Here is a 13,908-nt window from a genome sequence, read left to right as displayed (position 1 = left end):
ATTTATTTCGACAACTTCTAAATAATTTTGTCAAACATGTCTTACTAGTCTTTCCTTCTACTTAATCTTAAATCGCTGTAATCTCCTTATCTTCTCAAAACCTTGACATTTTAGCATTCATCAACTTTATAATAGTTCTTAAGATAAATTTTAAATTTCTTCCAATCTTCTTCTGCTGTCTCTTTCCCCTGGTCGCGGATTCTGCCAGTCATCTCAGCCAGTGTCATGTAGTCCATCACTTTCATCTGCCATTCTTCCAGGGTGGGTAGATCTTGTGTCTTCCAATACTTTGCGATGAGTATTCTTGCTGCTTTGGTAGCATACATAAAAAAGTTTCTATCTTTCTTTGACACCAATTGGCCGACAATGCCCAAGAGAAAGGCCTCTGGTTTCTTTGGAAAAGTACATTTAAGTACCTTTTTCATTATATATCATTTCCCAGAAAGCCTTAATCTTTGGGCACGTCCACCAAAGGTGGAAGAAAGTACCTTCAGTTTCTTTACATTTCCAGCACTTATTATCAGGCAAATGATAAATTTTTGCTAGCTTGACTGGGGTCGTGTACCACCTATAAATCATTTTTATAATATTTTCCTTTAAGGCATTACATGCCGTGAATTTTATCCCGGTGTTCCACAACCATTCCCAGTCAGCAAACATAATGTTATGACCAATGTCCTGAGCCCACTTAATCATAGCTGATTTAACTGTTTCGTCTTGTGTATTCCATTTCAGCAGCAAATTATACATTCTTGACAAGTTCTTAGTATTGGGTTCTAACAGTTCAGTTTCTAATTTTGATTTCTCCACCTGGAAGCCAATTTTCCTGTCTTGTTTATACACCTCCATTATTTGATAATAATGGAGCCAGTCTCGTACTTTAGGTTTCAATTTCTCATGACTCTGTAACTTCAACTTATCTCCGTCTTGTTCCAAAATTTCCCAATATTTCGGCCATTTGGCCTCCATATTGAGTTTTTTCAGCGCTTTAGCCTCTAAGGGTGACAACCATCTAGGGGTTTTGTTTTCCAACAGATCTTTATATCTTATCCAGACATTGTATAAAGCTTTTCTGACAATGTGATTTTTAAAGGCCCTATGCACCTTAATTTTATCATACCATAGATATGCATGCCAACCAAATGCATTATTAAAACCTTCCAAGTCCAAAATGTCTGTGTTCTCGAGGAGCATCCACTCTTTCAGCCAGCAGAACGCTGCTGCTTCGTAGTACAGTTTTAAGTCCGGCAGGGCAAATCCCCCTCTTTCTTTTGCATCCGTCAAAATTTTAAATTTTATTCTGGGTTTTTTGCCCTGCCAGACAAATTTCGAAATATCCTTCTGCCACCTCTTGAAACAATCCATCTTGTCAAGGATTTGCAATGTTTGAAACAAGAATAACATTCTAGGCAATACATTCATCTTAATAACTGCAATTCGACCTAACATTGACAATTTCAGATTTGACCATATTTCTAGATCTTTTTTGATTTCTGACCAGCACTTTTCATAGTTGTCTTTATACAAGTTCAAATTCTTAGATGTCAAATGAACCCCTAAATATTTCACCTTCTTGACCACTGTCAGACCTGTTTCATTCTGGAACTTCTCCCTTTCCATAACTGTTAAATTTTTTTCCAGCACCTTAGTCTTTTGTTTGTTCAGTTTAAATCCGGCTACTTGACCAAATTCTTGAATTAACTCCAACACTCTTTTTGTACTAGTGTCTGGCTCTTGTAAAGTAAGTACTAAGTCATCTGCAAAGGCCCTTAACTTATAATGTTTAGCTCCGACCTGTACACCTTTAACTTGCTGGTCATCTCTAATCATATTTAGCAACACCTCCAGAACAGAAATAAAAAGTAATGGGGAAATTGGGCAGGGGATGTGATTCAACCCTACAAAATATTGAGAGTCTGGCGGCATTCCTGGAAGACCTCCTTCCATTCAACAGGATTAGCATTTTTTCTTGTTCTCTCTCTCTCTCTCTCTCTCTCTCTCTCTCTCTCTCTCTCTCTCTCAGTGTGTGTGTGAGAGAGAGAGAGACTGTAGTTGGTCAACTGTCTGAGATTTGTCCTAGAACCAGATCAAAGCACTCACCTCTTCCTTTCATTTCCTAGGCGAGTTATGGATACACTGTTCCTGCTCTTCATGATAAAACCCAGTCCCCCTTTTTCTACCAGATGGCCTCCAAAGTAGACCCCCATAATCTGGGGATTGTCCAACTGCTCCTACACTTCAGATGGAAGTGGATTGGTCTCTTTGTTCCAGAGAATGACAACGGAGAAAGGTTCCTGAGTATTCTGACTGCTCGGATGATAAAGAGTAGAATTTGTGTTGCCTTCTCAGAAAGCATCCCAAGGCAGACCACCGCAATGTTTGCCATCCCTGCCACTTCACTTTTCATGTGGGCACAAGTTAATGTATACGTCTATTATGGGGAGATCCGCTCCTTTCTTCCTCCACTAGATATTATACAACAGATAGTTGTACAGTTGATGAAACCCATTGTGGGGAAAGTCTGGATCACAACAGCTATATGGGATATTGCCTTGTCTATGGCTTACAGCAGTGTGAATTTCCGGCACATCCAAGGGTTTTTTTCCTTCTTAGTCAGGAACCAAAGAAAGGCAAAATGGGGCAAGTATGAAGCCCTTGTTTCTGCTATCAGAAAAACTGTGGAGGTAGCCTTTCCCTGTGTCTACTTAAAACCAGCGTTGTCTGTGAGAGGGCGTACGAGGTGCAAGGAAAACAAGGATCTGGAGACCCTGGACCAGGATGCATTGAAAGAAAGCCTGTCTTTTGAAAGCTACAACATTTACAACACTATCCAAGTTGTGGCCCATGCCTTAAATACTGCTTATTCATCTGGATCCAGGTGGAGGAGGCTGATGGGTGGAGAGAGGCTAGAATTTCAAAGGCCAAAGGCCTGGCAGGTACTAGCTTTTCGTTTTACACTTGTAGCTCTGTCCATCACCATCCCGTCAGGAGTAGGGGTTGCTTTCTCCTCGATTCACACAGGAAGGGAAGATGAGCTTGCATGATGGCTTTATATTTCAAATGTGCCATATGTAGACCTTTTTCTTCTGTTAGAATTAGGCCCCTCTTACCAAGCGCTCTTCTTCTGGCAAAAAAGGTGCCAGTACTGCACCCTTGAGTACCCTCCCCCCAGAAAAAAATCACAGTTCTTACCCTTAATCTAGGGACTCAACTACATAAGTAAAGAAAAAATGTTTTATATGCGTTATAACACTGTGACACCAGGTGGCGGTGTTCTATCTTTCACCAACGTGATTTCCCAATATGAGGTTTACAACGTGTTTTCCTGAAATGATTTTTTGGTGTGTCTCGATCCAGCCTACATGTGCGTCTGTGTAAGAATGCGTAACCACACCAGTGCAAATGATGTGCAGACTGCAGCTGCTTGCACACTGTAGATTCAAAGCACATTGCTTCCTCCAGAGAACTGAGGGAACTACGTGTAGTTTACCCCTCACAGAGCTATAATTCATGCCGGGGCCAGTAAATCAGAACTCAAAAGAAGCAGGGCTGAGATACCCAACTTGTTTTCCTATTTTCTTAATGCTGGCATTTGCTTCCCATCATTCTAGCTCCACGCTTTCTTGAGGAACCTCCAGGTTTACAATACCTCCAGAGATGGCATGTATTTCGATGAGGACGGCAACCCAATAGCGGACTTTGATATTATGAACTGGGTGAAGCTTCCCAATAACTCTGTTCTTGGACAGAAAGTTGGGGCTGTGGAGAGGCAGGCATCCTTAGGCAGGAAAGTTTCCATCGAAGCAGCATGGCCTGGACTATTTAACAAGGTGGGGAATGACCATTTGCTGTGTCCCCCCCCCCTGTACTTTCATATTTATGTCTAATAAAATTAATATTTGGGTTGTGGGTTTGTAAGTAAAGTGATGACATCCTGCTCTGTAAAGATGCAAAAGAGAAAATACTTAGCGAAAATGTTCAAAGACCCAAGAGATGCTTGAAAATTACTGAGGGTCTTAGTGGAATTACTCTTCTGCTGGTTATAGCAATTGTGTTGCACTAGACAGTGTATGATTTTTAATTCTATTTTACTGCTTCTTTAATTTCTTACCTATTGTATTTTATTGTATGACAAGTTTATCACAAATGGATTTTAAAATCAATATAAATATTCAATGTAAAAGGTGCTGTATCTCCCACCTTTCTCCACCGATCCAAAGAAACATCAATCCCCAGAAGGAACATTTTGTATGCCTTGGAAGTTTCTGAACATTTCACAAGGGTAGCCCCACGCAGAGCATGTTATAGTAGCTATTCTCTATAGCTCTCCATCAAAAGAACTACTTCTGGAAATGTTAATGTGCCCCTGGGTCTGTTCAAACCATATGAGTCATTTGCATGACTCCTAACATGTTTTGCTTGATTGTCCTTGTCTATGCGATTTAGACACTTCCTCAGGCAAGGTGCACTGAAAGCTGTCGCCAGGGATATTCCATGGAGGTTCGGGAAGGAGAGCCAATTTGCTGCTATAATTGTGTTGCCTGTGCGGAAGGAACCATCTCCTTTCAAGAAGGTAAGCCTCTCTAGAGGTACCGTATTTTTCGTTCCATTAGACGCACCGGACCATAGGAGGGGGAGAACAGGGGAAATAATTTTTTTCTTGTTCTCCCCCTCTAAAACAAGGTGCGTTCAAGGTACATTCACCAGAGTTTGTGGGGCTGGCGGTGGGGGGAAGCGCTGCTTTCCCCCACCCCCAGCCTCAAAGATCCCTGAAGCCTTTGGAGCGCAGCGCCCCGCTGCCCTACAGAGGTTTGCGCGCAGCCGTCCCCAAGCTAGAGCAGCGAGACGGAGCCCTCCGTCTCGCTGTTCTGGCTTGGGAACAGCCTTGCTAGCTTCTGCAGGACTGCGGGGTGAAGGCACCGTCCCCAAGCTAGAGCAGCGAGAGGGAACGCTCTGCAGTGCTCCGTCTTCCTGTTCTGGCTTTGGGCTTAGCGGCGCAGCCTGCACTCGCTCTATAGGACGCACACACATTTCCCCTCAATTTTAGGAGGGGGAAATGTGCGTCCTATAGAACGAAAAATACGGTAACCCTTAGTGGGGAATAAAGTTTCATTCATTCATTCATTCATTCATTCACTGAGTCTCTAAGAGGCTGTAGCTCCATGGTGGAGCAATTGCTTTGCAAAATATCCCGAGCGCATATTCCATAATGAATTGGGATTCCGCAGCCAACAGGCAGGATTTCCTTGATGGATGTGGTGACATGATGGAAATGGTTCACCGAAGTCAGAGTACACAGCACTAGGCTGGATGGACCAATGGTCTGAGCCAATGAGGAAATGGTACTTTGCTACTCTAAAATAGGACAAATTTATATGCTAAAAACCACTGGTCACCACGAAGGTACAATCATGCTGCGGTAGAATGATTTGGCTAGGAGAAGAAAGTATATTGTCTTTCCAGTGGGTGTTTAAATCTCCAAATGTCAATTAAATTAAAACTTTCCACCAAATTAAAAAAAGGAGTTGGTAGTTTTATATGCTAAAAACCACAAAGGTACAATCAAGTTCACAAATGTTTTTTAATATACATGATTCCCAGCATATTATATACATCATCTTGCCTACTCTGTTGTTCACAGATGCAGAACACTGCAGCAAATGTCCAGAAGACCAGTATCCAAACAAGGATCAGTTTCAATGTCTTCCCAAGTTGATCACCTTTCTGGCCTTTGAAGGCTCTTTGGGAATAGTCCTGGCGTCCATTGCTCTATTCTTGTCCTTAACCACTGGCTTTGTGTTAAGAGTCTTTATTAAATACAGACACACTCCCATCGTCAAAGCCAACAACCGGGATCTCTCCTACATCCTCCTGGTCTCCCTCCTGCTCTCCTTCTTGTCCTCCTTCCTGTTCCTTGGGCAGCCAAGAAAAGTCACCTGCCTTCTCCAGCAAATAGCTTTCTGTGTGATCTTCACAGTTGCAGTTTCTTCTGTGTTGGCCAAAACCATCACTGTGGTGCTGGCCTTCCTGGCTACAAAGCCAGGGAACAGGGTGAGGAGATGGCTGGGGAGGAGTCTGGCCAACTCCATCGTCATTTCCTGTTCCAGTGTCCAAGTAATCATCTGTACCATCTGGTTGGGATTCTCACCCCCATTTCCAGACTCCGACATGCACTCCCACATGGGAGAAATTGTTCTGCAATGTAACCAAGGGTCTGTGGCCATGTTTTATGGTTCCCTCAGCTACATGGGCTTCCTGGCTGCCATCTGCTTCACGGTGGCTTTCCTAGCCAGGAAGCTGCCTGGGGCCTTCAATGAAGCCAAGCTGATCACCTTCAGCATGCTGGTCTTCTGCAGTGTTTGGGTGTCCTTTGTGCCCACCTACCTGAGCACAAAAGGGAAATACATGGTAGCCGTTCAGGTTTTCTCCATCTTGGCCTCCAGTGCTGGGCTCCTGGGCTGCATCTTCATTCCCAAGTGCTACATTATTTTACTGAGGCCTGATCTGAATACAAAGGAGCACTTGACAACAAATGCTTAGGATAGCATCTGAATCTTGAAACATTCCATTTTTACAACAGATGTGCACCACAACAGCTTTGAAACCCATATACATGTCATGAGCATATAGCTTCTTAGATGTAAACATTTCTTCCATTTACATAAATCATGAATGATGTAAGTTCAGAATTATTGTGTAAGTGGCCACATACAGCGAGCCTTGTAGTCAAAGTAGAGATTGCTATTGACAACAGTCCCAAGGGAGCTAGACCGTCCAATAACTAAACACAGGTTCAGGTCCAATGAACTGAGAAAGGTTCAAAGTCAAATGGACATTCGAAACCTTTGATAAAGATCCAGGATTGGAGTTCTAGGGTCGGTTCCAAAACGACAGTCAAGTGGAGCTCCTGAAAGAACCATACCGTCGTCCATCAACAGTGACAGTTGAGCAGACACTGAGTCTCTGCCTTGCTTCCCTCCCAGTCTTAGTTGACGGTGTCAGTATTTTCATCCCTTCCATTGCAAGGATCACCAGATCATGTTTGTTTTACTTTCTGTCTGTGAGAAAGGAGGGGGTGGAAGCTACTCTTCCAGACTTCCGTCTCCAGTACTATGTGCTTTTCCTTTGATCTGTCTAGAGACAGGATGGCAGCATGAAAGCTGTTTCTCTCGTACATGTCTGTTATGTTCTTTTAGTTGCTTAATCCGCAGAAATAAATTGGGTACGCTACAAAACCTCCACAGCTTTGCTTCCATTACTCTGCTGTATTTGAGGTGCTCACATGAGCGAGTCCACAGCACCAGGACCTAGTCCTCAGGAACGCTGTGTTGCTGTTCCTGCGTTCCTGTGATCGGAAGGTCGGAGAAGGTGCTTCCGTCACCCAGCCCATGCAGGCGCTGAAGACGTGGGCTGAACATGGGTGTACGGAAAGACGGACCTGAGCTTGCCCTAGCTGTCTCTCTCCTCTTAAGAAAACATGTGATTGTCACCTGCCCTGAACTCACAGAGAAGGGGGTACCTCCGGTTCTGGTGATGTGTCCACTTCCCTTGGCTCCTGTGAACTGTTGGCTGCCCCTTCAATGTCCTCTGAGGTCCAAACAGTACCTCCTAAGTCGCCAACCTCCCCTTCCTCTTCTTCGGCTTGCTTCTGTGAGTACCAATTACAGCTATACCCCTCACTGGGACCCTCTTTCCCTTCCTTGATGTCCTGCCAGTTCATAACACTAATGAACCCTACTGATCTTTAGGCAGCTAGTGCCTCTCTGAGGTCAGTGTGACTGCTTTTGCAAATAATGTGCAATTGAGGTATGACTGTACACCCACAGATATTTTTTCAAAGGGCCAGTCAAACAACATCTAATCCAACTGTTGTTAGGCAAACATCTTCCTCTGCTTCTTCAAATCAAATCAAATCAAATACATTTATTGGCATCATAGTATACAATGTTTCAGGTCACTGGAATAATTAAAAGGACAAGGGTGAAACTGTGAAGGGTTATAAGGTCACGCCATAATTGTGTGCACTTAGATATTCTGCTACACCCTGTCTAATTCCCGAAAGGATGGTTTGCTGGGAACCCTTTCAGGTAAAATTGTGGTAAAAAAAGAAGCGACTGGAGCAGTGATATCTTTGTCCCGATCTGCCAGGAGAAACTTCATTTGAATTCTTCTCGGAATTGTGTGCCGGAGGTCCAACATTTTGCTCAGCATCAGTTGGCGACGTCTGCTGTGTAAAGAGCAATCTAAAAGAATGTGGTCCATTGAATCAGGTACTTCTTGGTTGCAGGCACACAAACAGGCTTGATATGGAATATGTGAGAATCTGCCTTTAGTCACTGCAGAAGGGAAAGCATTTAATCTCGCGAGCATAAAGGTTCTTTGATGGGAAGGGAGTAGTAGATCCTTTAGATATTTGGCACAGGTTCCGTAGGATGTTGTAATACCTAAGGCCTCCGGAAAGCAAGACCTCAGGGTCTGAGGTAACAAGTGCTGTCTTTCGTGGCCGTAAAGCCACTGCTTGATTAATTGTAAGTTTCGTCACATGTTTCAAGGCTCTCGAGAGCAATGCCCAAACTATGAATTTTATCTTGAATTGCTCTATACCAGGCAAAGGCAAACTCGGCCCTCCAGATGTTTTGGGACTACAACTCCAATGATTCCTAGCTAACAGGACTGGTGGTCAGGGATGATGGGAACTGTAGTCCCAAAACCTCTTCCCTTGGAGTCTTCTTCCCTTGGAGTTTTTCCCCAGCTGGTTCCTCCCAACATTCCTCTGCATCAAAACCAGTCCATGGCACTTAACTTGCAGGAAAAAGCACATACACAAGAGTCACGGTCAAGGTTTCCTTTTTGGGCAGTGGCGGGAACTTCCAGCCCATGAGCCACCTTAGGTAAAAGGTAAAGGACCCCTGGACAGTTAAGTCCTGTCTAAGGCGTCTATGGGGTTGTGGCACTCATCTCGCTTTCAGGCCGACGGAGCTGGCGTTTGTCCACAGACAGTTTTCCAGGTCATGTGGCCAGCAGGACTAAACCGCTTTGGGGGCAACGGAACACCGTGACGGAAACCAGAGCGCACGGAAGCGCTGTTTACCTTCCTGCCGCAGCGGTACCTATTTACCTACTTGCACATTGACGTGCTTTTGAACTGCTAGGTGGGCAGGAGCTGAGACAGAGCAACAAGAGGTCATCCCGTTGCGGGGATTCGAACTGCCAATCTTCTGATCGGCAAGCCCAAGAGGCTCAGTGGTTTAGACCACAGCGCCACCCGTGTCCTTGTAGCCACCTTAGGGCTGCCAGGAACTCCCCATTTGACCCACAGGGCTGCTGTTTTGATCAATCCATACACACCTGCTTTATACTTGACACACTTTTATGGTTTGGATGCCATCTCAGAGCAGTCCAAACTCACTGCCAAAGGTTTGCTTCTATACCACAACCCTCACCATGCATGTACAGTGGTACCTCTGGCTGGAAAACAGGATCCATTCCGGAGGCCTGTTTGCAACATAAAAAGAGTGCAACCCGCACCAGCACATCTGCGCGCATGCGGATTGCGATTTGCCACTTCTGCGCATGCGTGAGCGGTGAAACCCGGAAGTAATCCTTTCCGGTACTTCCTGGTCGCTGCGGGACATAACCTGAAATAATATAACATGAAGCAGACGTAACATGAGGTATGACTGTAGATTCCCCTCCCCCATATTTGTTGACCTCTGGAGATGAAAATGCAGGGAAACCTGTTCTCTGGCAGTGACAAAACAGAGAGGCAATGGGATGGAGCAGAGGGGAGAGAGCCAATCCGGGAGGTGGACCCTAAGGCCTACCTTCCATGCTCTGAGGAAATTTCAGAAGAAATATCCAGATGGAAAATATGAATACAGCTGATGGAAAGAAAAGGGGGAAAGTGACTGCTGAACCCGTTTTTAAATTCAAAACGTAGCTGCAAAAGGAAACATTTTATGTGGAAATTTGTGCTCCAAGCTTGCCCTCTGGAAGTGTGTGTTTTGAAGCACCCTCCTCTCACGGCATGTCATGGTCCGGTTCATGGGCAATCAAAGTCCTGGCTGGGGACATCGGGACCAGGGGCAAGATGGCGGGGTGGAAGCAGGAACGGGAGTCCAGAAGCCAGGAGTCACAAAGCCAAGGGTCCGAGGATCAAGAAGCAAGGAGTCAAGGAGCAAAACACAGCAAGACAGGAAACGTTGCTGCGGCAAAGAGCCGAAGGGAAATGCTGACCTTATATCCCTTCCCAGCTCTTGCCACCAGGTGCTGTGAGTTACCAATTGGCCTCACCTGTGCGGCCGTGCCTTGCCTCTTCAGAACTTAGGAAGGCCCCGGTTCTGGTCACAGGGCCTGGCTCCTGCACGCACTCCTGACACGGCAGGTATCAAGTGAGGCAAAGGCCAACAGGGGCTCTGCCTGGGACCCATGTTCCCTCAGCCTTACCGTACACACAGGATTATCTGCACCTGTGCCTCTTTATGCAATTTCTATCAGAATGCTTCAAAGCCTCCCAGTATGGCGTTTATTAGGCTTGGACATGGAGTAACTTAAACTGGTTTATTAAGTGGATTCTTTATATATAACTCAAAGGTGAGTTTCCACGGGCTCACCTATTTATTTGATTTGTTACCTGCCCCTCTCAATAAGGTCCCAAGGCAAATTCCAATGGCATAGGTAAAGGTAAAGGGACCCCTGACCATTAGGTCCAGTCATGACAGACTCTGGGGTTGTGGCGCTCATCTCGCTTTATTGGCCGAGGGAGCCGGCGTACAGCTTCCGGGTCATGTGGCCAGCATGACTAAGCCGCTTCTGGCGAACCAGAGCAGCACACGGAACGCCGTTTACCTTCCTGCTGGAGTGGTACTTATTTGTCTACTTGCACTTTGACGTGCTTTCGAACTGCTAGGTTGGCAGGAGCTGGGACAGAGCAACGGGAGCTCACCCCGTCACGGGGATTCGAACCGCCGACCTTCTGATCGGCAAGTCCTAGGCTCTGTGATTTAACCCACAGTGCCACCCGCGTCCCTTGTTATTTGGCAAATCTCCAGTGTCACTCTTAAGTAACTCTTAGCCTTCTCCCTTCGTGTAACTACTTGTTGGAACTGGTTCCATGGGGTGGAAGCGATGCCCCTCGCCCGTTCTGCTAGGGCCAGCAAAAACAGTAGGACTTATCTGCCCTGTTCCTCCCCAGCCAAGGCTAAGACCGCTCAGCCCAGTCGTTCGGTCTTCTGCCTTCCCACCAAAGGAAATATCACCAGCACCCATATAGCACAATGTATACATTTCATCATAAAGACGATGTCCCTAAGCTGGTTTGTCCCAAGGAAGGATATGGTGGATTTGCAGGGAGAAGAATGGCGTGGGGGTTGCCTGTTGCAAAGATCCCTGAGACAAAAACACCTTGCAGCATTTGAGGAACTCCAGTAATAGTTGCAAGGTAGATATAAGAAATAGATATATCAAGGAAAAGTTTAATTATGATAAAAGTGTGTATATTGCCATAAGTAATATGAAATCAAAATATGGAATAGATGGGAGGTTGGGTCTTTAGTGTTAAGACCAATTTATGTTTTATTGTTTGTTAAGAAAATTATGTTTCTATAGTTATTCCTGTGTGTAATTTGGTATTTGTGTTTTTTCTTTTTTCTTGCTGCATCAAAAAAAGAAAAGGGGGGGGGGGAGGAGGAAAGAGTTGGGCATGTTAAGCCTGGAAAGGAGGAGACTGAGAGGAGATAGGGTAGTCATCTTCAAATATCTCCAGGGCTGTCACATGGAAGAGGGAACATGCTTCTTATCTCCTGCTCTGGAGGGTAGGACTCGAACCCATGACTTCAAGGAGATTCCAGCTAAACATCAGGAAGAACGTTCTGACAATAAGAACTGTTCCAACAGTGAAACGGACTCCCTTGGCGGTTGTGGACTTGCTTTCCTTGGAGGTTTTTAAGCAGAGGTTGGATGGCCATCTGTCACGGATGCTTTAGCTGAGATTCCTGCATTGCAGGGGGTTGGACTAGATGACCCCAGGGGGTCCCTTCCAACTCTAAGATTCTATGATGTCCTCCAACCACTAGCCATTCTTTTGCACCAGGTTCCACTTGGTGGACCTGGGGGTTCAAGCAGACAAAGAAGATCCTGCAAGCCTGCAGTCTGCTCAATTCTGACGTTCTGTTTATTTGACTGCTTCCCTACCCTTCACCACAAGTTCCTAGGGCAAGATACAACAATATAAACGTACAAAATTATATATATAAAAAAACAAGCAAAACCTTTCGTACAATTATAAAAAAAGTAAAGCAATAGAGCAGTTCTAAGCAGAAGAAGAGCTGCATAGATTAAACAAAACAGAAAAGGGAGTGGGTCCCAACAAAACATACTTTTAACTCTCCAGACGCAACCATGAAGAAGGAATTCCACAATTTAGGGCAGACTACAACTACCACTATTTACGGGACCGCCTCTCCTGGTCTGCCCCACAGAGGACCTTAAGGTCCACGAATAACCATAGCTTAGAGGTCCCGGGCCCCAAGGAAGTCAGATTATCCTCCACCAGGGCCTTCTCAGTGATGGCTCCGAGCTGGTGGAATGCTCTGTCCCAGGAGACCAGGGCCCTGCAGGATTTAACCTCCTTCCGCAGGGCCTGTAAGACAGAGCTATTCCGCCTGGCTTTCAACTTGAACTTAGCCTGATCTTTTATTCCCCTTCCTTCCCTCCCCTTCCCCTTTTTATGAAGATTACCTGCTCTGGGATCCCACAGCTAATTCTCCCCTGGTCTCCTCGCTGGCCCATATGGGACTAATTTAGCCAGCTAGCCCTGATGATCATCTAATGTTTATTGGATGGATTTTCCCCCTAAATTGATTTTTGAATTCTGAATTTATTGTTATTCACGTTTTATACTGTATTTTATGCTGTTTTTTGTTGCATCAATTGTTTTAACTTTGTTGTTCGCTGCCCTGAGCCCGGTTTTCTGAACTGGGAAAGGCGGGGTATAAATAAAAAAATATTTATTTATCCCTGAAAACAGGTCCTGTAGTCCAACACCACCTGGTGAGAAAGGTTGCTTTAGGGGCTACCCCAGAGAAAACTCTCCTCTGAGCCTTCTCCATAACTAAAGTCTTCAAACTGAGCTATTTCTTAACATGGCCATTACATCGATGACGCTTTAGGTCCCTTCCAACTCTTCAATTCTATGAACCAATCACCCACCGTAGGCCAGCGCTACTCTAGAATAGCAAGGCTTCTTTCGTCAACCGCTCAGGTGGGATGGATCCTGCTTGCATCTGAGTAACAAGCGGTATCTGCCGAGTGGCACATCTGCACTTACTGTTTCCAGATGTGAATATTTACAGTTACTTATTTAAGGCAGAGGTGGGAGACATTTTTCTAGCCCAAGAGCCACATTTCCCTCTGGGCAAACTTTCAGAGGTGAGAGACCAGTGATGGAGGAAGAAGAGGAGGAGGAGTTTGGATTTGATATCCCGCTTTATCACTACCCTAAAGAGTCTCAAAGCGGCTGACATTCTCCTTTCCCTTCCTCTCCCACAACGAACACTCTGTGAGGTGAGTGGGGCTGAGAGACTTCAGAGAAGTGTGACTAGCCCAAGGTCACCCAGCAGCTGCATGTGGAGGAGCGGAGACGCGAACCCGGTTCACCAGATTAGGAGACTACTGCTCTTAACCACTAGACCACACTGGCCATGTGGCCAGAGGTGAAAGTGGGAAGATCAGGAAATGAACATTTTGCCTTTTGTACAGTAGGCTAGTTTCTGCCTGCTCTGCCTTTAATCCAAGCCAAGAGGTGGCATTATCAGAGTTCAAGGATAAACCCACGTGTGGCAAAAACACTCAAGGAAGAGTGTGAAACAGGAGCATGGGCTGATGGGAGTTTCCCACAGGTCAGACAGT

At 45.4% G+C, this 13,908-nt stretch overlaps 1 protein-coding gene across 1 annotated transcript in view; it reads left to right on the top strand.

Annotated features, from left to right (window-relative positions):
* LOC308579728 (vomeronasal type-2 receptor 26-like) overlaps window positions 1–13,908 on the top strand; it is a gene marked incomplete at its 3' end in the record, with an annotated part of 150,888 nt that overhangs the window by 62,130 nt on the left and 74,850 nt on the right. The gene's annotated exons all lie outside the window — the stretch shown is intronic.

Source organism: Podarcis bocagei, assembly GCF_964188305.1.
Source record: "Podarcis bocagei genome assembly, chromosome: 2".
Lineage (NCBI taxonomy): Eukaryota > Metazoa > Chordata > Lepidosauria > Squamata > Lacertidae > Podarcis > Podarcis bocagei.
Note: the sequence above shows the minus strand (reverse complement) of the source record. Positions and strands in the feature narration are given on the sequence as shown.